This window comes from Triturus cristatus, chromosome 1_2 (genome assembly GCF_964204655.1).
Source record: "Triturus cristatus chromosome 1_2, aTriCri1.1, whole genome shotgun sequence".
In the NCBI taxonomy this organism is placed as follows: Eukaryota; Metazoa; Chordata; class Amphibia; order Caudata; family Salamandridae; genus Triturus; species Triturus cristatus.
The window spans coordinates 359,947,462-359,961,859 of record NC_140580.1 but is presented as its reverse complement, the minus strand read 5'-3'; the positions used below and the strand labels follow the sequence as shown (position 1 = coordinate 359,961,859).

The following is a 14,398-nucleotide window of genomic DNA, read 5'->3' as shown; positions in this document are numbered from 1 at the left end:
AACATGCAAGACCCTCTCCTGAACGTGACCTAGTTCGGTTCTAAGAAATCAGCCAGGTTGGAGCTCTGCGCCCTTGTGGACAAACGGGAGGGAATTTGTTCAGACAGATCTTTGCTAAGCGTCTTCAAACTGCCACATCTCAGCAACACTTGTCAAAGTAATTATGCGTTCCCAATTAGATATTTTGCAGAATTAGACTATGCGAAGGCAGCCTGGACAGCAGGCATCCACCCTGCCTCATCACACTCTGTGCTCCTCCAATCCCCTAATGATACAGTCAGTCACGGCGCAAGCTGTGGAGAGCTTCCTCCACACACGGATAGACATTGCCTCCTCACAGAATCCATGATCTGCAGTATATTTGCTCACTGATGTTCATTTTGGTTTAGTAAATGCAGGCAGTCACCTTATAAGTGGCAATATAGCAGCATCCATTTATAAGGCCTCTCCGAGAGTCGCTGGAAAGGATCCAACCAGCCGAGTGGGGTTATAACCACCAAAAGTTCATTTCAAACAGACGCTTCAATAAATTTCCCATTTTAATAAAGTGTTACTGTAGTGGAATAGACCTATCGCTCTCTAGACTGCAGGTACAATATATACGCCTGTCAAGGATGAAAACATATCATGGGCCATTAATAATATTGACCATTAAGTGAGTCTTTTACGAGGACATAAATTTGACTCATGGAGAATGGTTGGAACAGATGTTAGACCAGGAAAAAAGCTCTACGCGGTCGGTGTAAAGTCTAAGATCTCTGATTAAGTGCATGGAGACGGAAGATGGAATTGTATTGTTAGTTCCTGGATTGAGATGGGTCTGTGTGGTGGATGTAGAGACCTACACCACAAAGGGCTATTCTAATATGTTTCCAGAGCTCAATGTGTGCCCCTGGTGGCCACTGGCATACATTATGGGGACCTGGGCTTAATTGATATCATTAGGCTTTGACCCCGAGTAAGAGATAGAAAGACAGAAAAGGAGTGGAATGAGGAACACAAAGAAAAATAGTGAAGATACAAAGCATGGGTGTAAAATAACGCACAAGAGTTGGATAAAGAGACAGGAAGTGTGGGATGGAGAAAGAAAGAGGCTTGAGATGGAATTAAGGCTAGCCAGTATTGGTATTTAGCAAATCCGGCATTTGGCAGCACGCACCAGTTTTAGGAGATAATCTATTGGCCCCTGCACTTGTTTTGTTATCTATAAATTAGGCACTAGATATCTGTGAATATGAAAAAACATCAACAACTACATATCTTGCCTCACATAGCGCCTCTCTTTACAACTTTAAATCCAAGGCCTTTTGTAACCTATATCTTAAGCTGTAAAGTACCACTTTCTTCAAAGGGGGCGAGGGAAGTGATTTATCAGAGGCTACTCAGGCCCCTTACCGAGAGAAAGTTGCAATTGAAAGCAATTGTGTTTAATGTTTGATAAGCGGAATTCCACGCATTTAACTTTGTTTTCCTATAAATAGTAATGGATTTGGATTGCCTTAGCAATAGTGGCAATATCAAACCAGAGCAGTGGACAACTCTGCCTGTTGTCAACTGCACAAAGGTGCTAGCTTTAGAAATTGTGGACTATTCCTGCATGGTATTCCCAATTTAAATCTAAATCTGTGGTAATACCAAGAATATTGAGTGTGGTAACACAATTATCGTTTTATGGTATCACAAATTTGTCGACCTTCTCTAAATGATGGTATCAGCTTATTAATGTTAACAGAAGTGTTTGAATGTCTTTGATAGTTCTATTCTTTTTTATTCTGTTCTGTTAGGTGGCTATTTGTTAAGCACTAGAGACCAGCCATTGACCCAGTGACACAGACTTGGGTGGTACTCCATTCTGGCATAACAGACTGACCGTGGCTAGGTGATTGAGATTCCGTGTATGAAGTGGAGTTTATCTCTATACTGTCAACAGCAATTTCGACGGTGCTTCCTTATCTCAGGCACACACTAATCCCAAACCTTTTAAGTCTATTTCCATGCATCTTCGGTCAATATCGGGTTTCAAGAACATAATGTATCCCCTTCCTAGAAAGGAATCCACGAATGCAATCATGATTTGTCATACAGGGATTAATTTACATTAACTAATGTGACCCACTGGCACACTCAACTCAACTCAAAGAAACTTTACTCGATCCATTTTAAAATACAGATCATAAAAGTACAAAAAGGAAAAAAAAGAACCATTTTTAAATCCATGCACCCTGGATATTAACCTACTATTTTTCTGCAGTGCGTTGGTGAGGAATTCTAATTGTTTGTTGTCCTGATGATGACCCTATCTGTGGCTGACATAGCGTTGAAACGTTAACACTTTGCGTTACTAGTATAACTCGGGAAAAACACTGTAAACTTGATGCATACTATTCTGTCACCAGATCAGTCAGTCCTATAGTTCCATTTTTGGCTACATACATTTTTCATTTTATGTTTCACTGTGGGCTCTCCCGAGTGCTGAGCTGCTTGGTTACATTTATTCAATGCAATTCACCTCTGAACATTAACATTTATTGTTGGATGGGATTGTGATTTTCATTCTGCTATATTCTACTCTGAACTAATCATGAATACCAAATGTTTCATTCGATTTCTATTTTTATCATTGTTGATGTTTATATTGTCGAATTTATTTTATTTGTTATTATTGTTGATTTTTATTTTTCTTAAGTGGGACACTTACGCAAAGTGGTCTCTTGGATTTGATTGTGCTCAATCACAAACTGGCTTCTTTTGATTCAATTCATCAATGTAAATGGCTCCTTTAACAACGTTGAGGCTCTGACTTGTGATTTCCAAGTTACCTCATACAATGCATTAACCTCTTCGACGCCGATGACGGAACGGTTCCGTCATGCACGTCGGTTGGGCTGTGCTTATGACGGAACCGTTCCGTCATGGCCCCGCCCGCGCTCAGAACTTTCAGCACCGCGCGGGAATCCGCGCAGCGCTGAAGAGGTTAAACAATGGGTATCATGAGATCTGTGTGACAAGAAATCATTGAACCCACAACGATGATGGGGCCTTTCCAACCTAAGTCACAAATGGTATTGTTTATCCTTAAACAAAGGCCAGCACTATAGGGAGATTCATATTCCTCATCATCATCACCTCTAGGGAAGAGGTGTGGCGCCGCAGCCAGGGCGGCTGACTCTGGAACACAGGGCTCCCTGTTCGATCCCCGGTGCTGGCGACTGGTTAGCTCAGCACCATGTGACTCTGGGCAATAGCTCGCTTAATCTTCCCGACGGCCCCCAGCACCTTGACATACTTGGGTAATTGTTCGCGCTTTACAAATACTGGATTTCATTTATCATGCTTGTTTGTTTCACCCTGATGAGTCAGGCTTGTTTTTCTGTCACTTCACTCTTGATTATTTCCAGTAGACCTTACATAAACTTTATTTTGAAAACAAAAAAGCGCCATTAAAGTTTAATAAACAAGGACTTCATTCTAAATGTATTTGTCAAGATGATGGTTTAATCGTAATTCAAACTCATTTGAACTAATAAAATAGATAGGATGCATTTGCCGTCGCATTGTCCTAATACAATTTGTGCCTCCTTCTCCGTCTAGAATATCCAATTAGTACTGCAAAATCTTTGTCACTGTACAGCTTTCCAACAAACATAGACAAGTTCTTGTGTCTTAAACGAGCAATTGCAGAAATTGATTATATTTGATGGTCCTGAAAAAGGTCACAGAATAACTTAATTAACTGAAACATATTGATTCTTCACTCAAGTCTGATTATTTCTATGCAGATATTTGTTCCTGAACACTGAGCAACCTCGCTCTGTAGGCTGGAAATTGCTTTTTCCTTACATTTATCAAACAGTGCCTTTACCACGTCAATATCCTATCTTTTCTTGTGTTGAACTAAGCATGAACCCTAATTTCATAAATGAAAGTATGGGGTATTTTCTGTGAGCTTTGGGACAAAAATTAGTTAATGGGGAGTATTGGTGGTGTGGTCAATCATTTACCACTAATGTCCCAGGAGACCAGATACACATGCACTCCAATTAGATAACCTAGTTACTCCATTTGTACATTGAAGGTCAAAGAGTAACCAGTCTAAACCCTCAAGACTTACCTAAGGAGCCTATAGTAGTTTTGAATCTAAAAGTATGACCTAGTAGTCAGACTCAATAAATGCAATGTCTAGTAAGGACTAGCTTTTTTAAAAAATGTTATTATTTGCAAATATGCAACGTTGGGCAGCTAACATAGTGAACAACAGAAACTACATTATGGCACAACCTGTGGTCAAGATATGACCTTAAAGAGTTGCATTGTACTTGCAAGGAACGCTATATAATACAAGTAACATGGGTGCCTACAAACGCTGTTATTCTATGGGGCAGATGTCTGAGTTCTGTACCCTAAAAAGCTTTTTGGTGCCAGTCTCTCACTATGAATGTCTGTGCAGTCTTTCTTTAAATGGACAAAGGTGCCAGGCACAAGTTTAAAATTTATCAAGTATGCTATATTATTACTCTTTTAAACACATAAATCACATCACCCAAAATCAAACTGAGATTATATTTACAGAAAAGTTATGATTTCAGAGTGCTCTTAGCCCATTCTAACGTAAAACCCAGACGTACGGTTAACGAGAACGCCAGGGCTCTGATGGTCAATAAGGGACAGTGGGAACAGTAACAGACCAATGAAAGCTCAACTGTCCCCAGAAATTAAGGCTTATAACGCATGAAAAGCTGGGTGAGGGTGCAATTTGATATTGAGGATATCAAGGCAACCTGGAGGACCCACTGTACCCCTTGATGTCCACTACCAACCAGAGGACTGGGATTTTAGCTTTGCTTTTTAAGGTTCTTTCAGGAAACAAGTGATGATGCTTGTGGGAAACAACCATTACAACGCAGTCATTACAATGCAATACCTTTACAACGCAGTCATTACAACACAACATCCTTTACATCGCATGCCATTACAACGCATTATAAGGTAAGTGATGGGAAATAGTAATTTTTACCCCTACACTATCCAACACTTACCCTACTGTTGCACTCACTGGAGTGGGAATATTAATTTTTACCGCTACACTATCCAATACTTATACTACTGTTGCCCTAAAAGTATTATGCGTTGTAATGGTATGCGTTGTAATGGAATGCGTTTTAAGTGTAGTTTCTAAAAATGCGTTGTGATGGCATGCGTTGTAAAATCATGCGTTGTAATGGATGTTGCGATGTAAAAACCGCGTTGAAAAGGCATGCGTTTTAAAGTTTGCGTTGTAACGTGTCTTATTCTATTCTTGTTCATACAAATTCAGCGGTACTACTGGTCAGGCCATTTAATGGAGACTCATGACATAGAGCTCTATAATGCCTCATGCTGGTTTTGACAGTCCTGAAAAGTTTATGTCTTCATTTTGGTGCCAATACGATGGGAGACAGGTTATTTGCCATGCCTAGATGATTCTCTTCTTCTAGACAAGCTCCAACTTTCCTTTAGTATTCTGGGTTTTTTGCTACGGTTCCCTAGACAGAGGCCTCACTGATCATTCAGGCCTTTAAAGTTTCCATATCTTCTGGGACAGGCCAGAGAATCAAGACATTTTCCAGAGTCCCAGGTCTGTGCCCAGCCTTAGGGGAAACAGCAATTTGCAGGGCTCTTCTCCTGGTGAGACAACCCTCTATTTTGGCACATAAAAGTTTCTCCAGACATCTAGACAAATGCTTACAATTTCTCTGAAGGGACAGTTATTATCCTGTGCACTGGTTGAATGGCAGGGCCAATGATGAACAGTGTGTCTTGTCCAACATTTACAACTGTAGTCAATCTTCCAGGGGTTTTTGAATAAAGGGGTGAAGGAGGAAACACAATTTTTCATATGACAAAGGGAGACAGTGAATTTCCTGAACTGAATGGGTTTTGTTCAATCTCTAAAAACCTCCCAATGTAGAAAATATGTGGAGGGCTCAGTTTGGTAAGGAGTGCTCGATGAGACATCCTACACAGAGTAGTAGAGATGCCAGAGGCAGAAAAAAAAAACTAAAAGAGTTTTGATCAGTCCTTTGGTCGTAAGCATGGTTTAGGTCTGACTATGGGAGAATGTGGAATTTCTAGTCTGTCCAGGAAAAACTACAGTGCACTAGAATGCAACATAGAAGGAACTTCCATCTTGTGCTCCACCAGCAATGTCCTTGCGAATGATAGCATCCATACTGTACACAACACATTGCAGTAAACACGTCACATGTGATGACTGACATAACCCAGGGATGTAGAGGACCTTAGTTACGGAGAACCGGCTTGATTTTACCTGGAGAAGCTTGATTTTTAACTCCCTGAAATGGGTATACAGAATATCACTGACATTGTTCTGACCGTAGCACAGAATTTACCATGCTTTCCTTACTGGATGATCATAGATTGACAATAGATGAAGATATGTCTACTGTTCTGGCACTCTTAGCTCCCACAATGGCTTTTGACACTGATGACAATTGTGTCCTTCTTTGAAGGCTTTCCAAAAGTGGAATTTTTGATCTAGTTCTATACCGGCTCACAGATGTTCTTGCAAATAGGTCCCTTCAGGTTTGACAAACACCTTTGGTTCTTTTCGTACAAGGAAGGAAGGTGCAGCAGGAAAAAGTCAATAAGCTTCAAGTATATTAAAAAATATATCCTTTATTGTAGTTGTGGTATTAAAATTGGTCATCAGCCAACGCGTTTCGTTCCAGAGGAACTTCGTCAGGGCTCAGATATCCAACTATCAGTCCACTTGGTATATGTGTGTGGGCCAATGAATTCCAAGGTTCAAATAATGTGAATAGAAAATCAGTTTTCGTAAATTACAAGGATTGTTGAACTGTTCAAATCAAATGTCCTACACTCTTCCAAGACATACAGGCCCAAAGATTAACCCACAATCTCTCTAATCCACTATAAAAGGCCGGATTACCACACAAAGTCCCTTGCAATATTGCCAAATTCCAAGAGCCAGTATAACAGTCAGTAGTCCTAGTCAGTGTTGACACAAACAAACAGGATCCCTCGTCCTGATAGTTGGATATCTGAGCCCTGACAAAGTTCCTCTGGAACGAAACGCGTTGGCTGATGACCAATTTTAATACCACAACTACAATAAAGTATATATTTTTGAATATACTTGAAGCTTATTGAATTTTTCCTGGTGCACCTTCCTTCCTTGTACGAATTGAATTATCTGGTTTCCAGTGGAGTGGAAGTACGGCGAACTCCGGAAGCAGCTGCACAGACTTTTTAATTGTCTTACTAAATTTTGGAACTAAGGTGCTGAACCGTGGTCAGCTGCACTTTGTTTTTCTATTTAGTTATATTTGGTTCTTTGGCCAGGCCCTGCGCCTCAGGCAAACCCCAGGACTCCATTCTCTCGCACTTGTTATTTAACTTTTGTATGGGGCCCTTAGCTTGACTTATTGAATCCTTTGGATGTACCTGCTTTTTGTACGCAGATGACAGCTAAATATTTCCTAGATTTGTCCTGCAAAATATATTGCCCCTCTCTGCAAACATCTGGCCCAGTAGCCTCAGATCTCCCATTGACTGTTGCCCTCCATTGAAAATAAAATCTGTTGACTGATGTCTCTTTATTGTTAACTGCTTAGATGTCGGCTATTGTCAGACATTGTATGTTCCATCCGCACTGGCCGAAATGTATCTTGTATCTCTTCACACTTGCCCAGAAGGTTATTATTCTTTGTATCTTTCCAATTGGACTACTGTGATGCAATCTATCTTGAGATGAGGGCCAGACTCATTTATAAGTTAGAGCTAATCCAAAACTACGCTGCTTGATTGTCAAGTGGCCTGCACCATCGGTCTCACATCTCTCCAGTATTACCCCAACCGCATAAAAGCCTGGTCAGTGTAAGGGTCCTTCACAAGGTTCTCTCTCTGGTCCATTAAGCCATCTACAATGGAATTATTTTGGGTTTTCTAATCAATCACAATTTACTCAACACCAGCCCACTTGTTCATTAAGGTCTTTCACTCTGCAGCCTCGTGGTGCCTAAATCTAATCACAGATTGGTTGACAGGCGCATGTTTTCTGTAGCAGCTGCTAGCAGATGGACCATGCTACCATCTTTTGTTAGAGATGAGCCAGACTTACAGTTGTTTTGCAGTTACTGTTCCCCTGCAGCACCCAGTGACACTTTGCAATAAAGCTCTATGTTTTGATCCATAGAACTTGTTTAAGTGCAAAGATACCCCATTGGGGGGTGAACGTTGTGCTTTGTAAAGAATTAAATACAAATTGCAGAGAAAGGGCCCTCTAAGCCTAACGTTTAAACTTACAAGACCCCATTCCCACGCACTACAGCAGCAGAAGCCAATGCACAACTCATCAGGTGCATGCCCAATGATTTATTATGCATCGGGGCAGTATAGGATAATGCATACACTGCACTCCTGGTTCGTCCAAAATACTCAGGATCCTTTTGTGAACATCAAATCTGCATGTAAGAGATCCTGTCTGTAGTGTTTTTGGTGTAGGCTTGTGTCTAGAACTTCCAGAAGTGTCCCCTAGACCTTCAGGTCAGAGTTTAATGTTTAAGGACCGTGGCTCTTCTTTTGTCAACTGGAAAAACTTGGTATTGTTATTTTCAAAACAGGTTTGATACAGAGGAGTGCAACGTTTCTAGTTTGTAAGAGAAGTTGGCCCTAGTTCCTCATTTGTGACCTACCTATATTTCTGAGTTTCTCACTTTTCCTACAATCACGATCTAGCTCAGTTTTTCCATCTAAACTGGAGCTATTTTTAGGTAAATGCTTTCTAGTGGAAAAAACCCCACAACATATTGTTTCTTGTGTTATCAAATTCACCAGTAAGCTTTTGAAATAGGACCTACTAGCGACCATCCAATGAGATTTAAATATCCTTTTCTGCCAATCACATGCCTTCAGCAATGAAATATGTGGAGTGAAAGAATGAATGGGGCTAGCTCAACAAAAGCCTTGCCCACCATTACTTGCATTTCAGCAGATCAACACTACTACCATCTGCTTCTTCCTAATCTAGTGTCAAGAAACAAATTGCCTTCTGTATAATACGCTAGCCCTTCTTGGGAGGGTTGAAGAGATACTGTTTAAGAGCAGCAAGAAGATTTATGAATATTGTTTATCCATCCTCCTCCTCATTAGCCCTACCCTGAGTACCCATCTTTGGATGTCCTACACAAGACCTAAGTGACTTAGACTTAGTTGAGCGGTAGCAGAAAATCCACTCGTTCGTGGAGGAAGAGATACATCTGGAGGAAAAAAACAGTGGGTGGCATTTTATCACTCCACAACTTGAAGGCTCCTAAGATCTAAGACTCCCTGCTCCCATGCAACCTCCCTAGCTGGCTGGAAGGATGTCTCAGTGAGTTAAACGTTTACTACCTACACATGCGGAGATCTGCACACCACCAGTTCAATTTCTGGCTAGGGCTGACTCAGCCTTACATTTGATAATAGTAACACCTGTTATGTAAAGCACTTAGAATTAGGAGAAGTATGGCTTGAAGTGTTGGATAAAAATAAGATATTCTGGTTGTTACTCGTGTGCATCAGAGAGGAACTAAAACCCCCTCCTCGTCAAGCGATGCCTCATCCTTAAGTAACCTTCTGGATGTTGGAGGCCAGTTTATAGGTTGCCTTATTTTGCCTTGCTCCCCTTTTGCAGACCCCGTTCTGCTTTCATCTCCTCTACTGTGCCTTTGGACAGTGATCGGTTGATTTGCAGCTAGATTCATTGTATATTGAGGGTTCTCTGCCATCAGATGCTCCAGCAGATCTAGCACTTCTGCTACAAAGTGGAGTTCAGAGACATCAGCATACTTGCCCTATATTTAATAAATCATATACATAAAAATATATGTGTCTAAAGAACCAATGAAATATGAAGAGCCATATTTATACAAAGACCTCACATATCTCCTGCACCATAATAAAGTGCCTCTATTATCCACAAAGCAATGTATTACAGCTTTGCTGCACTCCCTTTGCTAACCGGAAAAGTTACTACCACCTACAATGTAGAGTTTACTTCTTGGACCAGGATTGCGATAAACCGCCACCTACAATACAGGTTTGCCCAACACGTTAACCAGGCCCAAAATCAATTACGACCATTCTATGGACTACTAAATACCTGGTGGTCTAGTTACCAAACACTGGAAAACGTCCTAGATGCCAGTATTTTGCTAATCTCTTGAACATCATTTCTAGCAGAGCTACTCAGCAATGTGAGAAATAGAAAAACAAGTTCTGTGAACCTGATAACAAAAAAACAAATATTTGGCACTACATGAATTAGTAGAGGAATATACTTGGATACTAAATTTGTATCCTCCATTTCAGTTCTCTGATGCCACCTTTAAGTGGCATGGCTACTAAACAATTGCCAAACAATAGGACATAATACTCCCTTTTCAACAAGTATGTATACTCCGTAGATTAACAAAGATTGCCATCTTTGCACCAAATGCCTCAAAAACAATGCAGACCTTGCTTAAAATGATGGCTACTTTATTTCATGTAATCAGTGAACAACCTGCCGCAGCTAAATAATTGCCTGACTCCTGGGTTAATGGTTATTACAAATTTATGTTGTAAATGTCGATTTTTTTCAAGCATTCAGAGTGATTATGCTCCTTGCGGCCCATGCTTGGTCTGATCAAAAATGCGCCAATGACTACAGAAATATCCCAGTCTCGTTTCATTACTATTTTATTCATGGAGCAAGGCTCAAGATTGGCGGGTTAAAAAAGGTAGGGCATTTATTTGTAAATGTCACTGCGCCCGAGATTGCAGCAGTAAATTAATAATGTGTCTTAAATGTCCCAGAGTGAAATGAGAGAAGAACGACAGGGCTTAGTTGGATTTTAATGAGCTCAAAAGGTTGCTTACTCACTGGACGGATAGAACCCTACTCTAAAATGAAACTTTGAAATGCCTACTCTCTATTGCGAGTCACCAAGGAGGTACTAGCTTTACAGACCACGTTTATATAGTATTTCGTAAGATGCTATTTTTGGGGGATGCTTTAAAGGCCACAAAGGAACACACCCTGATCTAAAAAACACTCTGGGCCTGATTACGAGCTTGGCGGACGGGGTTACTCCGTCACAAACGTGACCGATATACCGTCTGGTAAATTACAGTTCCATTATATCCAATGGCACTTGTAAAATGGCGGACGGGATATCTGTCATGTTTGCGATGGAGTAGCCCATCCGCCACACTCGTAATCAGGGCCCTGAGTGAACTTTAAAACTCTATACTGACAGTGCGCCCCTTGAATGTCGAAGCCAGAAAATCGAGGCATATAAATATCGAGGACAAAATATTGAATACAAAATACCGAAAGGTAAGTATACGTTGTCTATTATACCTAACTCCACATCTATATACCTTGACAATAGATATTAGGAATAGTAAATCTATACTTCCTCTTTATGCACTTGTGTTTTGAAATGTTGTCTCGTGATAATCTGCCCATGGTATTCTTGCTTCTCGATGGTCTTAGCCTAGATGTTCAGTTGTACAACGTAACAGTGGTGGCTGCACTAAAAAAAAGGGTGGTGGGCAGGTGGGAGGAACCCGGGGGAGCGTGGGCAGGGGGTTTATTGTAAAAATAAGAAAAGACTTAGCGGACGCTACTGGATGCCTCCCATGACGTGTCGCTCCTGCTGGCCTCTTCCTGCTTCAAGCAGCTCCTGGCACAGACTCCCATCCAATCCCCGTGCTGCTAGCAGCAAGGGCATTGACATGAGCAGGCAGGAAAGACGCTCCGTTCAAGTCATGGAGTCTGTGGGGTTTCTACAGCCCGGCTGCATTCAAACCTAAATGCGCATGTTTATTTTGGTCAGCCTGAGACGGCTGGCCAAACACATATGCATACTTAGGGAGTGCACAAGCACTACTCCTCCCCCCTCCCATTCCCCGCCGCTCCATGCACAAGGTGGCTCAGAGCCAGCAAACAACAAAAAAATTATGCTAAAGCATTGTTTTATTTTTTGTTTGCTGGTTCTGTGCCAGGCAGTGAGGCGAAGCTCCTCCGCCATTGCAGAGCAGCCGCCACTGCAACCTCAAATGACAGCTGTTCTTTCAAAGGGATTTGGGTGTTTCACAGTGTGAAGACTGAAATTCTGCTTCAGTTTCTGTTTTTCTCCACATGGAAAATAAGTTCATTGGGAGAAATCCCTTTTTCATACCACCTAAAAATGTAGGGGTTTTAGGGAGTTTTTCACCCATGGTTTGCAGAGTTTATACGTTTTGGCCATTAAGGGCCTGATTACAAGTGGCCGGATAATGAGACAGGGTACACTGCAAAGATGATTACCTATGCTGGGAGGCATTAACTGGCCTGTACTGGATGAATCCATGTTTCCACATCTGAATTGGGGAATAATAACAGTAAAGCAGTATTTTCACACCACTTTCTGTAAGTTTGTCCCAAAGTACGTCCCCTCTGTTGAGTATATTTCCACCTGCTTTATGCAGAACACTTGTGATACTGTTTTAGCCAAATTTGGGAGTTTTGGGGAAAAAATGACATGCGCATCCGAATAATTGGATCCTATGTGTAAGTGTGCTGATCTGATATAAAAGCCATTGGAAATGTGTATGATCAACATTGTTATTGCTTATGGGGGTGTTCTCTTAAGTCCTAATGTCCCCCTTTTTATTTCTTCCATGAGACCTCCATGCTCAAACAATAACCTTAAACTTACAAATGCAGAAAATTCACTCTATGCCAGGGTCATCTGAGGACATACAGTCCCTCTGCCTGCCTTACTGTACATCTATCTCTATTCTTTGAAACACGATGTGGTATTTACATCCGCAACGGCAAGCTTTACTCAGAAATGTTTTGGGACTTGGTGGACCCGAGCCAGATGACTTTGGCCTCTACTACTGTTTATTATGGCGTGAATTGATTTAATGGCAGAACTGTCAATACTGGTTAATGATCTATGGCATTTATATACATTCAAACACCACCGATATGCAATTATATAGGAGCAGCTGACCGCTGCTTTTTCATTCCTTGACATATTAGTTTTTCTCCGAAGGGGCCGCTGATAAGATTTAGGCTTGGTCTAAAAACAAAGCTTTTCGCTTGTACTTTATGTTATGTTACGTGAATTTGTAGGGAGCGGCTAATCACCTGAGAGGGTATACAGGCACTAGGTGAGGCAAGCCTACGGAGGGAGGGAGGAGATCATGCCTGTTTCATCTGGAAGAACCATGTCCTTCGGTTCCTACTTTAACATAATTCTCCTGGATCAACATATCATCGTAGCCCACTCTATTTAAAGGACCAGATGTATCAAACAGTTTTACACATTCTATGTCTATGGGAAAATATGTTCGTACATCAGGCACTAAGTGCCTAAAGGCCAGGATCGGGCTGGCCTGTTGGGCAGTCTGGCAGTGCCCGAAGGGCTGATTTGAAAGGTAATTTTGTGGGCCAGTTTTTTGGTAATGTGCGGGTCGGTTTTATAGTCCCGTTTGCCAGTGTCTGCTGTCAATTTCCCTGCTATTATCACAAACATTGCCTACAGCAGACACAAACCCACAACGTCTCACATACCTTGTGAAAGACCTATACAGTGTCTATTTACACGTTCAAAAATGCCCTGATTTGAAAATGTGGACCACTTTATTTTTTGTAGCTATCTCATGGTTCCTTTTATTGTTTGATTAATTAGAAATCATTACAATATGTATATAAAAACATCACAATCAATGGAAATATAACAGTTATATGTTAATATTGACATTTATAATGTCCTTCTTAAAAACAGATAACTTCGTACAAAAAAGGTGCAAAAACGCGCTGAGGTACATAAGTGTTCGTAGTCCAATGCAAAATCAAAAAGTGAACTTGCTGCGTCATTTAATGCTGTATTACCAAATAATTTATCAGTTTGGCGGTCAATGATTAGATAAAAGTTCGGGGTCGAATTTGCTTGTTCCATACTATACTGCCCTGGCTTTAGTGTAGAGTTCAAGGTCACAATGATCTATAGCAGGCAGTTGATGTTACTTATTTTCACTTGACCCCTCAACTTAGTGTTCCATATACCTTGAGCAGAGTTCCACAGTTCTTAAAAGTTACCCAGTCTTTTGATTAAAACTAGTGGACTGCGTTACATGTAGAACAATGCGTAAAGGAAGTGGATTCAGCCCCGAGGTATGCTAGAAGACTTTGTGGAATGGTTTCAGGGTTATGAAAAGTGGGCCTTGCAGAATCACCAGATCAGGAGACTGAGGTACGACACAGACCGCTTCAATTGTATACTGGTGTTGTGTCTGTCTGGAACTGTTTCGTCATTTTGACAGGGCGGAGTTGTGTTTTCTGGATGGCCCATGGGCTGCT

General features: G+C 41.1%; 1 protein-coding gene across 2 annotated transcripts in view; it reads right to left on the bottom strand.

Annotated features, from left to right (window-relative positions):
• CAMTA1 (calmodulin binding transcription activator 1) overlaps nt 1-14,398 on the bottom strand; it is a 3,052,768-nt gene that overhangs the window by 182,761 nt on the left and 2,855,609 nt on the right. The window lies entirely within an intron of this gene.